Source organism: Mus musculus, chromosome 12 (genome assembly GCF_000001635.26).
Source record: "Mus musculus strain C57BL/6J chromosome 12, GRCm38.p6 C57BL/6J".
NCBI lineage: Eukaryota > Metazoa > Chordata > Mammalia > Rodentia > Muridae > Mus > Mus musculus.
Genome location: NC_000078.6, coordinates 96,657,255 through 96,674,465, shown reverse-complemented (window position 1 = coordinate 96,674,465; position 17,211 = coordinate 96,657,255).

Below are 17,211 nucleotides of genomic sequence, written 5' to 3'. Positions count from 1 at the left end.
TAGTATTTTAAATTCATATACATTTATTACATCTGAATTTATTAATAACTGCACTGATCTGGCATAATGCAGTACCTACATTTTAATAGAGATATAGTATTGACAACATTGATCAAAATGACAGAAATGAAATGGATGTATTTGAAATAAAGTAATGTCTCAAGTACTGTTTCAGGCAGGAAACCTATTTCTGTTTATAATTATTAGAATTTTAACAGATGGGCATGCACTATTACAATGTATGTAAAATGTGTTTCAATCATGGTCATGATAGTATTACTATTTGAAAAGTCCCCAGTATTTTGAAGCGTCATTAGACCAAATACCTTGGTAGTGCTATAATCAGAACAATCTACACTTTCTTCTTCTACCCTAAAGTTTTCAATGTAGTTCTCTGGTATATATATTTCTGGTCCTTTAGAAGGGTATATTTAAGTTTATTTTGCAAATGATAAGTGCATAATCCTTGGAAGAACTAACAATGTTTATTATTTGATCTTTGCAATGATTTCAGAATTATAAGTTGAGAAAAGCATTTTCATATTGAGTTTCTCGATTCTAGTTATTAATAACAGTGTGATTATAAAAACATAACAATCAAAGGAAATGAGAGATTGTCTCCTTGCAATGGTCCATGTGCAAAATTTTATCATGCTTCTTAGGCAAAGTATGAACCATTTAAGGCATCACTTCTGATTGCAATGAGCATAATGCATACCTAGATCACCATATTACTTTCAGGATGTACAAATTTTCCCTTTCAAAACTTTTACCACATGATTAAAACTACAGACACTTTTAGGAGATATAAACCATAAATAATAACAAAACAATCATTTCTGTTTCATATCCAAAATTATCAACTGAAAAATAAATTGAGATTGACATCCACATAACCCATAAGAAAAACTTCATCAAGGACACAAAAAGTTACTGTTGACTGAGGACTGATAGTCTCAGTGTTTCTGGGTTATTTCCTAAGTAGAGTGTTTCTATTTAATGTCTTCTAGACCCTATATTTTGTAAGACTTTGAAATTCTGGGAGAACTAGCACCGAAATGTACAATGTAAGATTAGAGTCAATTTAATATATTGTTTGATATATTACCTTCCTTATGTTACATAAGAATAACCATTAATAACACAAGATTTAACCACATATGATATGCAGAATAACAATTTGGAGAGCCAAAAGGCCTTCTAAAATATATGTGATTTTAGAAGTATAAAGAGTCCCATTATAACTCACTATCATCCACAGATTTATATAATCAATGCTAAACTGTGTCACTTAGCTTTAAAAAGTCAGATGTCTATTGGGGTTTTTCTTTTCTCTTCTTTTGATAGGTGGAGCATTACATTAAAGTTGATGTGATCTCCTTCAGAGAAAGTTTTCCAGCTTCCAGTACTGCCAGTGTCCACAGCTACAGAATAACATTGCAAAACAAAGGAAGGTATTTTCCTCCTATGTGACTTCTCTGAAGTCCATGACAGTGATGAATATGAGCTTTGCTACATATTTGGAACCCTAAATTATTAATTAGCCTACCTATATTAAACAGCATAACATGCATATGTCTATGATCTAAGTTGGTAAAATAAAATAAGTGTATTAAAGAAAGTAGACAAATATGGTGTAACCATTGACTATGTGTTGTAAGCATAAGAATTAATTGAAATAACATTCCTCACTTTCTTTTAGGAAAAGATTTACCTACCTTTTTGTACATATGGGTGCTTTCCTTTATGTATGAATATTCATAGTATTAAATACATCTTAAATTTCACTCAACAAAAATAGTGGAGAATAGCACAGTAATGCATAAACCTTTTTTATTTTTTTAAATAAAGTACACATAACACATGGCAGTAGACTGAGATATTAGGGGAACTGGTTAGAAGATGTCATAACAACTAGACACTAACACAGAGTTCTATGGAGGCCTTAATATACATTGTCACAATTAAAGGGATTGTTGAACACTAATCAAAGAAAATTGGAGATTTATGAACTTGCAATCATTATGAATCAGGTGGAACATTGATGCATATCAATTTAGCTGGTGCATTACTCTAGAATAAACAAAGAGAATATGCCTGAAAATTTAGATCTGAGCTAACATAGCCAGGAAATATAATACAGCCTTACATTAGTGTCCAAGTAAGTATAGAGTAATGCCATTATGGAAGTGCCGAGGAGGGAGGGAGGGAAGGAAAGAAGGGAGGATTCAGTGTTGGTGGGGGGACAGTGAGGGGAATGGAATGGGAGGGATGATCTGCCTCAGGGGATTTGAGGAGGTGAAGGGGTTTGTTATCAGGATGTCCAGTGAATAAATGAAAACTATTGTCTCGAAATCACAATCTTTCCTTGCATAGCTCTATCTAATTCATAACAGCCTTGTACTTGGAGTCCATATTAACCACTCTTGCATTATAAGCTGGTGACAGTAATGGGAAGCATTTGTATGAACTCTTCCATTGCTTTGTTTTTAACAGATAATGGGAATGCTTGCAGGTTTTTTGTTATTGAATCTCGCTAAGATTATAAATAACAATATTTACAAAATGATGTAAATAAATCCCGACTTCAGAGTTGTCTGTTTGTTTTCTACAGCAGTGAACACATAATTACTGGCCTATGCTCATTTTTCACAATAAAATATGAATTTTATAAAAAAAGTCAAGATATATATGCACAAGAACTTTTTCTGAATATATTACATCTGTTATTATTTCCAACTATATTTTAAGTGCATACATGTAATCATTCTATACTTATGGATAATGGAAGAATGCATGCTCAGAGCCTTAATAGCTTCCAAAATGCAATGTTATGTTACCACACAGAAGAAAATGACACCATCTTCCAGCAAACCTCACTGAAAAGCACAACAAATCTGCTTCAGATAATTTAGTTGAATTTGGCCCTCAAAAAGTAGAACCGTAAAATTCTATATCTTTAATTTTTTTTTTCTTCACCTAAGAATTTCTTGTCTCTATCCTCAACTTTAACCTTTGCTCTCTGCCTCTTTCTGTATGTCTAATGATGCCATGTGTGGTTCCTTCCCAAATTTCAACTTCTGAAATCCAGAAGCTCTTTATATTTAACTGCCCTCTGCAGGTTCTTCTGTGAGCCCACTATTCACCTAGAAACCCAGAGGCATAAGGACAATGTGTCTTTGTTGCAGATGATCATGCTGCATGCGGTTTCCATTCCTAGAGCCCCTTGCAGTTGTGTGTTTCATTGCTTCAACCTAGTAGGAACCCATAAACTCCAACATAGAGCATTTAAATCAATACAAAAGAACAAGGTTCCTAACAATAACTTCTCTAAACTTAATATATATATATTTTTTTCAAGGCTACAAGAGAACCAGGGCATTCCCTATATAGTTTTATGAGTGTCAACAAAGTTAACTGTCTTCTGACTTGACTGGTGGGTACATCTTTCAGGCTAGTGCCAAATTCTTGTTCTGTAGCAGATGGCAGCTGGAGCAGACAATAGTCTACAATGAGGGATGCTGGCTGCTTCCCTAACCTTTCATCACCAGAAATCATTCCCATTGTTCAGCTCTGCATCTGCAGACTATTTGCACGGGAGGATCGACTCACAGAATGTTTAGGATATGATGTGTTGAGCCTGAGAGAAACACAAGCTGCTCAGGTTTTTTGTTTCCCCCCCCCTCAGAGGACCATTCCAACCACCACTTTAAGGTCACAGATTTTAGGCTGTGGCGCTGCTTTTACTAATCTTCAGTGTGATTCTCCCGTGTGCTTTGAAATCAGACCCGCCCCATATGTGAACTTTTCTTCAGAATGCCTTTTTTTTTCTAACTTCCTCTGAACTAGAGGTCTTATAGCTGTCAGGGTAATCCACTATACCCAGTATCTCAATGATTGGAGCGTCTTAAATGGTGGTGCTCAATTTTCATTGCTCACGTAAGAATTGTAACAAGGATTTCCACTGCCAAATAAATTCTGTTGTGCTACCTTGGGGAAAAGTTTTCACCGAATACATAAATGTAAGAGGGAAAAATAAACGAAGTTGGAGAATTGGAAAAGCAGCTTGTCTCCTTGCCCCACATCTCCACTGACTCCCTAAAGAGAGCTGAGACAGCGTATTTGCATCTCTTCTCTCCAATTTCTCCTATTGAGATAAAATGTCATTTTTTTATCATTTCTGTCACAGTCTAGGGACCAGTAGGGGGTATTGATTTTATATAACGAACTTAAAATACTAGCTTGATTTTACAGAAGGTATGCTATACTTGAGCTCTGCTCTTTTTTAAGAACAAGTGATGATTGCTTTAGAGGTGGCTGGGTCACTGATATGGAAAGACAGCAAAAAGGAGTAGACATTATTTAAAGTATTTGAGTCTCTCACCTATATGGCTTACAACATCTAAATTCCTAGCACTGGTGATATCCATTAGAATAGTAATATTTTTGATGTGTTATATGCATGACAATAAACTAAGAAATGGAGAGTACCTAAGTTTAAAAAAAAAAAAAAAGGACTTTATAGTGTGAAGATCCAGAAATTGAGTAAAATGAAGCATCCATCTTTTTTTCTTACAAAAATATGTACAAATTAGAATTCCAGGAAAATAAAAGCCCACAAAGTTAATAAGCCTATCATATTTATTTAGAACATAAGTTATCAATAGCCCCAGAAAATCATTACTGTGGAAAAGCATAATCAACATTATAAAGCCTGTAATTCCCTAAACATGAACAGCTTGTAAAGTCAATACAATTTATTTTGGGGTATGGTCTTTGCACAATATTTTTATTATTCTTCACATCAAATAAACTATTGTGGTATTGTCATATTTTGTTGATATTTATAAGTCCATTAAATAAATAAAAAAATGATGCCTAAGTATTATTACTATGGCCATTGTGGTTGCTTAGAAATGATCTGCTAGATATTTTAATAATTAATCCTGAATGTTTTTAAAGTTCATCTATTCTAGAGTGAATATAGTATTTTCATGTACTGTGGGAAGCCACATGTGCCGTTGCTGAGTGGCACTGACTACTGCTGGCCACCACGCATAAGATTGGACAAACAACCAATGTGTACATATGCAGTAAAGTTTTTTGCAAAGACACTGCCTGGCCCAGGCATGATAATGAGGTTCTGTAAGGTACTGAGAGTATAACCAATCAGATGTGAGACATGCAAATGAGGTATGATAATGAGGTTCTGTAAGGTACTGAGAGAGAGTAGCCAATCAAATGAGGAACATGCAAATGAGGCTTAGTGCATAACCAATCCGGGTGTGAGACACGCCCCTCCTAGGCCTATAAAAGCAGCACCAGTTCTGGGCTTGAGGTCTTTTCGCCTCTACAATCAAGCTCTCCCAATAAACGTGTGCAGAAGGATCCTGTTGCAGCATCGTTCTTCCTGGCCAGTCGAGCGCGCGCAAGAATGTACCTCTTAGTTATGTTTCAAAGTTCAATAGCTTTTTTCCCCCTTCTCTTGGGAATCTGGCCGAAGAGTCACTCTGAAGCTGAGGTTGGTCTTGAACTCAATCTTCCTGAACCATCTTCCAAAGGATAGGAGTTACCAAGATGCCTTGAAAACCCGGTGTTTTAATATTTTCAATTTTTTGCAGATTTGGTTTTCTTACTCTCTTCATGTAATGTTAGATAATAATCATAGTTATTAATGTAAAATATCATACCAAAATTAAGATTTTCTATCTTGATTTTATTGATTATAGGCTTTATTTTGAAGATAGGACACAAGAAATAAACAAGAGTGAAGTTGCAATAACTTCTCAGGGAATTTTCTTGTTCTTGATACCTTTCCTTAATCCTTCCTTAATAATGAAAATGAAAAAAATTTTTACAATTTATTTGGAGATGCATAGAACACTTGACTGTTTCTTTGTTGCTTATGAGGAACATGTGTACCTTTTATGTGATTTTACTTCCATATTTTTTAGTAGACAAATTTGTTTGGCTTAAAGTTAACCTCATATATGATCTAAAAGTCATCTATTTAGTTGGAACACATGATCCATTTACCTAAAACATTTCAATCCTTTAGTTACTGTTAATACTCAATTTGCCTATTTTTCTAAAGTTGCTTATTTTCCTCTAATCTTTTTTATTATTTAATTTATTAATTTCCTCTATTCAATTTATTACTTCTGTATTATCTTTTTGTATTTATTATTAGCCTGAATAATGCAACAGCCTTGGCTTACAAAAGAGCAATACTAACTCATTTTACCATTTTTAAACAATTTTGTAAAAGAGCATTTGCCCTATTCTAAATTTAATGGCATACTAATGCCAACAAAATACAATCATTGTCCCCTTGTGTATTTTGTACTCTTATTTTCTTATTTACTCAATCTTTATTTTGATTTATGCTATAATAACAGTCTCTCCAGCTCATTTTATTTCTGTGTCTGTGTCCTCATCTTTCAATTTCCATTGTAGAAAATCATGTCTATTTATTTTCTTTTATAGTGTATAGTCTTCTATTCCTCACTTGATATTTACTTATGTCCTATCTTCTTATCCATAATATTTCCCATCAACTATGTTTATAACTTTTTCATCATGAATCTTGTGAAGCCAGCATTGGATTAATTTTTAACATTGACAGATTATGTTAAAATTTCTAAATTATTTTGTTTATTTAAAATATTCATAGAAAATCTATCATTTCTCATATCACAAAATAAAGCATCTAGGAAATCTATGAGTCTGTGATAATATCTATAATTTCTCCATTTTTCTCTTCTTTATATGTTGTTAATTCCCTCAACCTAGTTTTTGGTAAATATTTCTCATTAGTAGTAGTAATTGTTGAAATATTTTTGCAAAGGGTATTCCTTAAATGTAGGGAGCTAGGAGGCATATACATTAATAAAGAGTTGATGTAGTTAAATTCTGAGCCACAGTTCTTATGAAAGCTGCTGTAGTGATAGCTTACCATTACAAGCAGAACCAATGTGTGTAAGTCTCTATGTTCACCCTAAGACTTTCTGTTGAGATCCTGCTTTCCAGTGTTTCCAATAATTCAAGTTCACACACTGTGGAAACCACTGCCTAAGTCCAAGCCCTGACAGTTGCCACTATGAACCCAGCAGATGCTTCTGGGGAAGTAACTGAACCATGTGTTCATTATGCTAAGATGTCTACTCTTCCTCTGCTTAGCCTCAAGGGATAATCCTTCAGAATTCTGTTAACATTCTGGTGCTTTCAATATAATTTAAATCATTATTTTTACCATGTGTAGTTCTCAAGAGAAGGTCTAAGTAAGTTTAATAGAAGAAAGACATTTGCTTTTAAAAAATTTTGTGTGTGCTTCTCAGCCATTCGAGTTTCCTCAGTTGTGAATTCTCAATTTTGTTCTATATACCATTTCATTTTATTTTATTTTATTTTATTTTATTTTATTTTATTGATTGGGTTGTTTGTTTTTCTGGTGATTAACTTCTTAAGTCCTTTATGTATTTTGGATATTGGCCTTCTATTAGATTTGGGGTTAATGAAGTTTTTTCCCTATCTGTAGGTTGCCAATTTGTCTTATCAACTATGTCATTTGCCTTACAGAAGCTTTCCAGTTTCATGAGGTCCCATTTATAAATTATTGATCTTAGAGCATGAGCCATTGGAGTTCTGTTTAGGGAATTTACCCATGTGTCAATGAGTTTAAGGCTATTTCCCACTTTGTCTTCTATTAGATTCAGTGTATCTGGCTTTATGTTGAGGTCCTTGATCCACTTGGACTTGAGCTTTGTACGAGATGACAAATACGGGTCTATTTTCATTCTTCAACATATAGAAAGCCAGTTAGACTGGCACCATTTATTGAAGATGCTTTCTTTTTTCCATTGTATATTTTTGGCATCTTTGTCAAAGATCAATTGATAGTAAGTGTGTGATTTTATTTCTGGGTCTTCAATTTTATTCCATTGATCAACTTCTCTGTCTCTGCACCAATATCATGCAGAATGCACCAGAGACCTGGGAGGTGAGAGACTCCCAGGACTCATAGGGAGGGACCTTTGATGAAATGCCCAACAGTAGGGAAACAGAACTTGTAGATCCTACCCCCAGCAGGAAGACAGGACATCAAGTGAGAGAAGGGATTGCCATCCCACAGTCACATCTCCCATAATTTTACCTGTCTGAAAGAATTACAGGGATGGAAATGGAGAGGAACCTGAGGAAAAGAAGGTTCAGCAACAGGCCCAAATTCAATCCAGCTCAAGGAGAGGTCTCAAGATCTGAAACAGAGTCTATGGAGCACTCACAAAAAGGGACCTATTATGACTGCCCTCCAAAAGACTCAACAAGCAGCTGAAAAATTCAGATACAGATATTTGCACCTAAGCAATGGACAGAAGCAGCTGACCCCTGTTGTTGAATTAGGGGAAGCTGAAAGAAGCTGAGGAAAAGCGTGATCCTGTAGGAGGATGAACAGTCTCAATTAATCAGGACCCCCGATATCTCTCAAATACTTGACCACCAAACAGACAGAATACACCACCTGATATGAGGCCCCCAACACACATATTGTAGAAGACTTCCAGGTCTGTGTTCATCCAGAGATGAAGCACATAATCCTCAAGAGACTAGAGGCCCCAGGGTGTTTAGAGGTCAGGTGAGGTGGGGTAGGGGCATCCAGTTGGATACAGAGGGGCTGGGGAGGAGAGTTGGGTGTGGGATGTGGGTTGTGGAGCAGTTGGAGGGTGGATAAGGAGCGGGGAATGGAATATGGAGTGTAAAAAATAAATTAAAAATAAGAAAATTAAAAAAATGTGTGTGTTTGTGTGTGGCATGAGGCTACAGATATATAATAATATATGGAGGTCGGAGAAGGATCTGTTGGGATTTGTTTTATCACTCAACCATGTGAAATTTATAACTGAACTCAGGATTGGCAGAAGATACATTTACACACTGCATCAAGTTACCAACTTGTCATTTCCTCCTTTTCTGTTGTTAAAAAGGGGGGGGAAAAGGACAAAGGAAATAGAAATTAAAAATTGCTCAGCGACTTTTGTCACTGTGTTCAAAATAGTTTAGAAGACATAAGACACAAAAAGTAGGAATGTTTTTTAATTGATAAATAACCAATCATTCCCTGCTCCCCTTTTCCAGCTCCATGTAATATGATAAAAACATATTACACATGCCATTGCATTGAAAATTAATATTAAATTAAACAGTGATTGATTCTTCCAAAGACATCTGAGCATGTGTGATAAATAAGATAATAATATGCTTCAACTGAAAGATCAATGGTATAATAAACAATTTCATCCCTAGTTAATAGCAAGCTCTTTGGAAATTAAGAAACTTTACAGAAATTTAAAAAGGAAATAACTGAAATGCCTATCAATTTTTCTGTTTGAAAAGTGGTGAATACAGCTCACCAAATATTAGCACTAAGTTTTGATGCCTAGGATTGATACATTGTATATAATTTACTGTTGCTTGACTTGCACAATATAGAAACAAGTCCTTCATTGTTTTCATGCACAACATGATAAAAGTAGAACTGCTGATGTATATTTTACAAAAAGAGTGAGATACTTAACATGAATTGAATTGTCAAGGAGCCCAATTTAAGGATCAACTGGAATGATCTCTTTTAATGCATGTAGGGCGTTATCTAGGTGGTAGTAACTGAGGTGTGAAAACTTCCTACTGTGTGTTGGTGCGGTGTGCCATTGACTGAGATCCTGGTAAAAGGAGATGAGCAGAGGCATGCACTCATTTCTCCCACCATCCTGACTGTGGACACATTGAATCTGCTGCAAACATAAAATCTAGATGGTGATCATTTGTACTTAGGAAATGAGTTCTAACATAAACTGTTTCTGTTTCTTGTCAATGGGTTTTTATCAGAACAAGAAAGAAAGTCAGTTAGTTTCCAACAATGCAGGGGTAAGGGTAGGCATCTAAAAGGTCAGTGACAGGCAACAAGGCAGAAAGAGAAGCCACAAGAGGAAAATAAAGATGGCAAATGTCCAGCTTCTTCATCATAAGCCTAACTACAGAGAGGCCTAAAAGGCAAGCTAGTATTTTATCTAGGCAGTTGTGACGCCGTGGCCGGAGGATTGCAGCCAGAGCTATGTCAGAAGTCAGCTTCCTGACAGACATGACAAACCTAAAATAAGTGTAGGAAGATCCTTCAAAACTCAGTCCTCTCTCTCTCTCTCTCTCTGTCTCTCTCTCTCTGTCTCTCTCTCTCTCTGTCTCTCTGTCTCTCTCTCTCTCCTCTGACTTCTCTTCTTCTTTCTCTGTCTCTTTCTCCCTGTATGTCAGTCTCTGTGTCTGTTTCAGTCTACCTCCCTAGCACCCTCCCTTCCTCCCTTCTTCTGGTTTCTTTGCCCCCCCCCCCCACCTGCCCATTAATAAATGAAACTTCCTTTACAAGGTTATACTCATCCTGTGTCTGAGGTTTCCGTTCAGTTTGTTTCGATTCTGATTTTTTTTCTGTTTTTAATTCTGGAGCTAACAGAGAAAATAAACCTGTTTAAGACCCCTGAATTGTAATACAGGGACATAACAACTAATTAATGAAAACAATTCTTCTCATTAAGAAAAGAATTACTAACAAATTTACTTCATATGATTCATAATAATTATTTAATGAAGCCTTTAATTGACTCTGCTTTCACACTTCTAAAAATAATACAATGTTGAACTTTTGTAAAGATGCACATATATAATTATATGAAAATACAGATATTATTTCTCATTTATTTTACAGATCTATAGATTCATATATTTGCCCATAGTTATTCCTGTGGTGAGGAATATAATATGATGATCAATAAAATTCTTTCAAGCATAAATTATACTCAAACAAAATGAGTAATTATATAAGCAGAAAAAATATATTTAAATATGTGCCATCTAAAGTTGTTTATACATTTTCATTGTTGTCATAAAATATATTTAATTTCTTGGTTCAGCTATTTGATAGAAACACATCCTTTTTCATATAAATTTAAATTTATTTTAATTACTATATGTAAACATGAACATTATATTATGTGCTTTTATAATAAGATAAACTTGTAACTCTTCAAATGTTTATCAGTTGTTGATGGCAAAAGCATTCACTACCCATTATTTCGACTTTTTCATATATACAGGGCATTATTCTTAACTATTATGATTATACTATGCAGAATATACCATGATATACTAGAGTATTTTACCACTATTTGTCTACAAGCACTCACTGTCCAGCCTCTACCCTGGAAACATAATTGTACTTGATCAGATGATTTCAAGTGATAGGTCATATAGGATTGTAGAAAAGTTTGCATTCCTGTAAAGCATTTAAAGTTTATAAGACAGATTTATTTCAAAATGGCAAGATCAATAGCATAGTAAAAACTTTTGGCTTGTAACTTTTAAAATACAGGCTAAGAATTGTATGTTGACACCTTAAAAAATAAATGAGACAGTCTCCAAACATAGCGGAGTATAATTTATAGTCTCAGGCATTGTCTCTCTTACACAGAGGGGGGTCTCAAGTTGTGGCAGTCCTTGGTTATCTGTTCCCTCAGAATTTGCTCCATCTTTAGCCCTGTCTATCTTGTATGCAGGACAAATTTGTGGTTGAAGATTTTATGGGTAGATTGATGTCCCCATCTTTCCTCTGGAAGTCCTGCCTGACTGCAGGAGGTGACCATTTCAGTCTCTATATCCCTCTCCTGTATAAATCTCAGCTAAGGTCACCCCCATACACTCCTGTATTGGCACTTGTCCCAGGCCTCCAGCTAATCACCAGAGATGAGCTACATCTTGCCTACTTCTATTCTCAAGCCCAGTCTTTTCTCAGCCCACTTCTCTGCATAACTATCCACCATCATCACCCTCCCCCCCTCCTTATGCTTTGTCCTTCCCAGTTTCCTTTCTTCATCTACCTCTCATGAGGTTCAGTTTCCCCTTCTGAGTGAGATTCACACATTCTACTGTGTAGTCTTGCACTTTATGGCTAATGTCCCCTTGCAAGGTAGTACATACCTTAGGTGTCTTTCTGGCTCCCATTTACCTTATTCCTGAGCGGCTTTATTGAGCAGCAGATGGAGGCAGATGCACAGACCCATTGCAAAACATCAGGCAGAGCTTGGGGAGTCTTGTGTTTGGGATAGAAGTGTGAAAACCAGAAAGGTCAAGGAGACCACAAGAGACCTACAATGTCAACTAACCTGTGACCATGGCAGGGCGGGTCATAATGCCTGGACAACCAGCCAGGGATCATGGGAGAGCTGGGCCTAGACCCCACTACAAACTTGTGTGTAGTTTGGTCTTCATGTGAATCCCCTAGCAAGTGAATCAGGTGCTGTTTCATTCTCTGTTTCTTGCCATTGGAACCCCTTTCCTTGACTGGGCTGCCTGGTTGGGTCTGGTCAGGAAGAGGATATGCATATTCCTGCTAGGATTAGATGCTGCAGGATGAGATGGTACCCAAGGGGGGCTCCTTTTCTCTAAGGAGAAAACAAAGGGGCTGTCAGAAAGCATTTTGTAAGGTGGATCTGGGAAGGAAGAAAGGAGAGGAAGGTATGCTTAGAATGTAAAGTGAATAAAAAGACAAAGTTATTGGAAAAAAATAAATAAAAAGAAATAATACATAACTTCTAAAAAATTTAGTGGAAATTTAAGCATAACCAACAGTTTAAATTGTGTTATACTAGACCTGAAATACAGCATAATAGAGTGATGTGAGTTTTACTTAAAATGAAGGGATTGACTCAGATGTGGCTCTGACATTCAAGTGAGAAAGAACAGCCAAAAGAAGCCACACTGAAAAAATAATGTAGTTTTCTATTTGTGCATGTTGAATTTCACTGTTAGATGAAAAGAGGTTGCTGACTTTGCATTCATCTGAGTATATCATAGTATCATAGCACAAACTTAGAAGATCAGCTGTAGTAAAAATTACAATTTAGACTAGATTATCATAGCACCTCTAATAGAAGCTGATGTAGTGGGGGCATTGGCTTAGCAGATCCTTCATTGCGGACCCTGTGCTCCATCCAATGGATGACTGTGAACATCCACTTCTGTATTTGTCAGGCACTGGAAGTGCCATTTAGGAGACAGCTTTAACAGGCTTCTGTCAGCAAGGTCTTATTGACATCCGCAGTAGTGTCTGGTTTGGGTAGTTTTTTTTTATTGGATGGATCCCCAGGTGGGGCATTCTCTGGATGGTAATTCCTTCAGTCTCTGCTCTGAACTTTGTCTCTGAAACTCCTTCCATGGGTATTTTGTTCCCCCTTCTAAGAAGGATCGAAGTATCTACACTTTGGTCTTCCTTCTTCTTGAGTTTCATGTGTTTTACAAATTGTATCTTGGGTTTTCAGAGTATCTGGTCTAATATCTACTTCTCAGTGAGTGCATATCATTTGTGTTCTTTTGTGATTGGGTTACCTCACTTAGGATGATATCCTCCAGATCCATCCATTTGTCTAAGAATTTCATATATTCATTGTTTTTAATAGCTGTGTAGGACCTTGGTCCTGTGAAGGTTCTATGCTCCAGTCTAGGGGAAGTCAGGGCCAGGAAGTGGAAGTGGGTGGGCTGGGGAGGAAGGGGAGGTGGGAGGGGATAGGGGATATTTGGAGGGAAAACTTGGAAAGGGTATACCATTTGAAATGTAAATGAAGAAGATATCTAAAGACAGAGAGAGAGACTCAACATAATGCCCACTTCAGAAACTAGCCTTGGTGGCAGGTGCAGGAGGCTGTCTTGTCAAATTACATATATACTTAGGAGGCAGAGACGGAACAGGGAGTAAGGTTGGACTATAAGCCCTCATGGTCAACCCTACTGATCTACTTCCTTTAAAGAGGCTCCATCTCATAGAGGATCTGCAACTTTCCCTAACAGCCTGACCAGTTGTTCAGATGATTGAGGGAGCAAGCATTCAAATAACTGAGTACATTGTACTTTTCCTGTTTAAAGTTCATACACTGAGAAACCAATAAGAGTGTGGAGTAGTATGACACTGGGATTGATCCACACTAATGGTCGCTATAATATTATACCATCTTTATTAGTAGCCTATTAATATATATATATATATATATATATATATATATATATATATATATATGTTCAAATTATTATACAGTGAGCAGGGATTTCTTGCATCTATTAACAATCAAAAAAGGTCCTATAGTCATGCCTCCAGGCTAATCTGTTCTAGTCAGTTCCTTCTTGGAGCCTTTCTTTTGTGATTACCATATGCTATGTCAAGTTAACAGAGAATGGCAACCTGGACAGAGCCATAAGCAGTTTCTGAACAGTAAGTGATCTGAGTCTGTGCAGGATGTCTTCTACTTTCATTCAAGTCTATTTAATGCACCTCCACTTCCACTTTACCTAAACTAGAAAGTCCAAAGTGATAGGTTAAGGTTAGTGTGTGTATGTATGGTTGTTGTTGTTGTTGTTGTTGTTGTTGTTGTTTATGTAATAGAAATTTGTCCAAACCCCATGCCACTGGCTGTCTTACTATGCCATCATTTCATGGAATAGGTTTTGGATAATGAAAGAATCATTCGTGTAGTATGTTTTCTCAAGCAAGCTTGAACAGATTGCTTAGAAGTTAGGAAGTGAACTCCTTCTTACAGTAGCTCTTGACTTGTTATGACTTCTGCTTTACTTCTAGGAAGGTGCACTGGCTAAGAGAACTTTGTAAATCTATTATTAGGAACAGCTTGAATGGGGAAGATAAGGCCTGGGAAATCAATTTCATTGCATGCTGGGATAGGGTAACTAAGAGGTTGAAATCTGGGGCAGTAAAACTGAAAACTTATAAGAGTAATTTGTTCCCAGCAACCAATTTTTCATATTTCTTAAGGTAAGATTTGAACAAACAATTGACAAGAAATATTCATATAGTTGTTTTTCATAATAGCACATTCACTATCTCTCCTTTGACAGAAGTTTGGTAACTCAGTTGTCAGAGACACAGATATTAGCAACTTTAAAAGTCACATACAAAGAGTAATAGAAGTATATTAAAGAGTGTAGCTCACATATGGTAGGCAAATATGAAGAATACCCATTAGAAGAGATTGTAGTAATTCACCAGACAAATATCTTTTTTTCTGTATTTTTTATTAGGTATTTATTTCATTTACATTTCCAATACTATCCCAAAAGTCCCCCACACGCTCCCCTACCCACTTACCCACCCACCCACTCCCACTTCTTGGCATTGACCTTCCCCTGTACTGAGGCATATAAAGTTTGCAAGACCAATGGGCCTCTCTTTCCACTGATGGCTGACTAGGCCATCTTTTGATACATATGCAGCTAGAGGCATGAGCTCCGGGGGGGTTCCTGGTTAGTTCATATTGTTGACTGATTTCCAGAGTGGTTGTAAAAGCTTGAAATCCCACCAACAATGGAGGAGTGTTCCTCTTTCTCCATATCCTCACCAGCATCTGCTGTCATCTGAATTTTGGATCTTAGCCATTCTGATTGGTATGAGGTAGAATCTCAGGGTTGTTTTGATTTGCATTTCTCTGATGATTAAGGATGTTGAACATTTTTTCAGGTACTTCTCAGCCATTCTGTATTCCTCAGGTGAGAATTCTTTGTTTAGCTCTGAGCCCCATTTTTTAATGGGTTATTTGATTTTCTGGAGTCCACCTTCTTGAGTTCTTTATATATATATATGTATATTGGATATTAGTCCCCTATCTGATTTAGGATAGGTAAAGATCCTTTCCCAATCTGTTGGTGGCCTTTTTGGCTTATTGATGGTGTCTTTTGCCTTGCAGAAGCTTTGCAATTTTATGAGGTCCCATTTATAGATTCTCAATATTACAGTACAAGCCATTGCTGTTCTATTCAGGAATTTTTCCCCTGTACCCATATCTTTGAGGCATTTCCCTACTTTCTCCTCTATAAGTTTCAGTGTTTCTGGTTTTATGTGGAGTTCCTTAATCCACTTAGATTTGACCTTAGTACAAGGAGATAGGAATGGACCAATTTATATTCTTCTACGTGATACCCGCCAGTTGTGCCAGCACCATTTGTTGAAAATGCTCTTTTTTCCAAAGGATGGTTTTTGCTCCCTTGTCAAAGATCAAGTGACCATAGTTGTTGGGTTCATCTCTGGGTCTTCAATTCTATTCCATTGGTCTACTTGTCTGTCTCTATACCAGTACCATGCAGTTTTTTTTTATCACAATTGCTCTGTAGGAAAGCTTTAGGTCAGGCATGGTGATTCCACCAGAGGTTCTTTTATCCTTGAGAAGAGTTTTTGCTATCCTAGGTTTTTTGTTATTCCAGATGAATTTGCAGATTGCTCTTTCTAATTCATTGAAGAATTGAGTTGGAAATTTAATGGGGATTGCATTGGATCTGTAGATTGCTTTTGCCAAGATAGCCATTTTTACGATGTTGATCCTGCCTATCCATGAGCATGGGAGATCTTTCCATCTTCTGAGATCTTCTTTAATTTCTTTCTTCAGAGACTTGAAGTTCTTATCATACAGATCTTTCACTTCCTTAGTTAGAGTCACACCAAGGTATTTTATACTATTTGTGACTATTGAGAAGGGTGTTGCTTCCCTAATTTCTTTCTCAGCCTGTTTATTCTCTGTGTAGAGAAAGGCCGTTGGCTTGAGTTAATTTTATATCCAGCTACTTCTTTGAAGCTGTTTATCAGGCTTAGGAGTTCTCTGGTGAAATTTTTAGGGTCACATATATACTACCATATCATCTGCAAAAGTGATATTTTGACTTCTTCCTTGCCAATTTGTATCCCCTTGATCTCTTTTGTTGTCAAATTGCTCTGGCTAGGACTTCAAGTACAATGTTGAATAGGTAGGGAGAAAGTGGGCAGCCTTGTCTAGTCCCTGATTTTAGTGGGATTGCTTCCAGCTTTTCTCCATTTACTTTGATGTTGGCTACTACTGGTTTGCTGTAGATTGCTTTTATCATGTTTAGGTATGGGCCTTGAATTTCTGATCTTTCCGAGTCTTTTATCATGAATGGGTGGTGGATATTGTCAAATGCTTTCTCCACATCTAAGGAGATGATCATGTGGTTTTTGTCTTTGAGTTTATTTATATACTGCATTATGTTGATGGATTTCCATATACTGAACCATCGCTAGAGTGAATCCTACTTGTTTAGGATGGATGATTGTTTTGATGTGTTCTTGGAATCAGTTAGCAAGAATTTTATTGAGTATTTTTA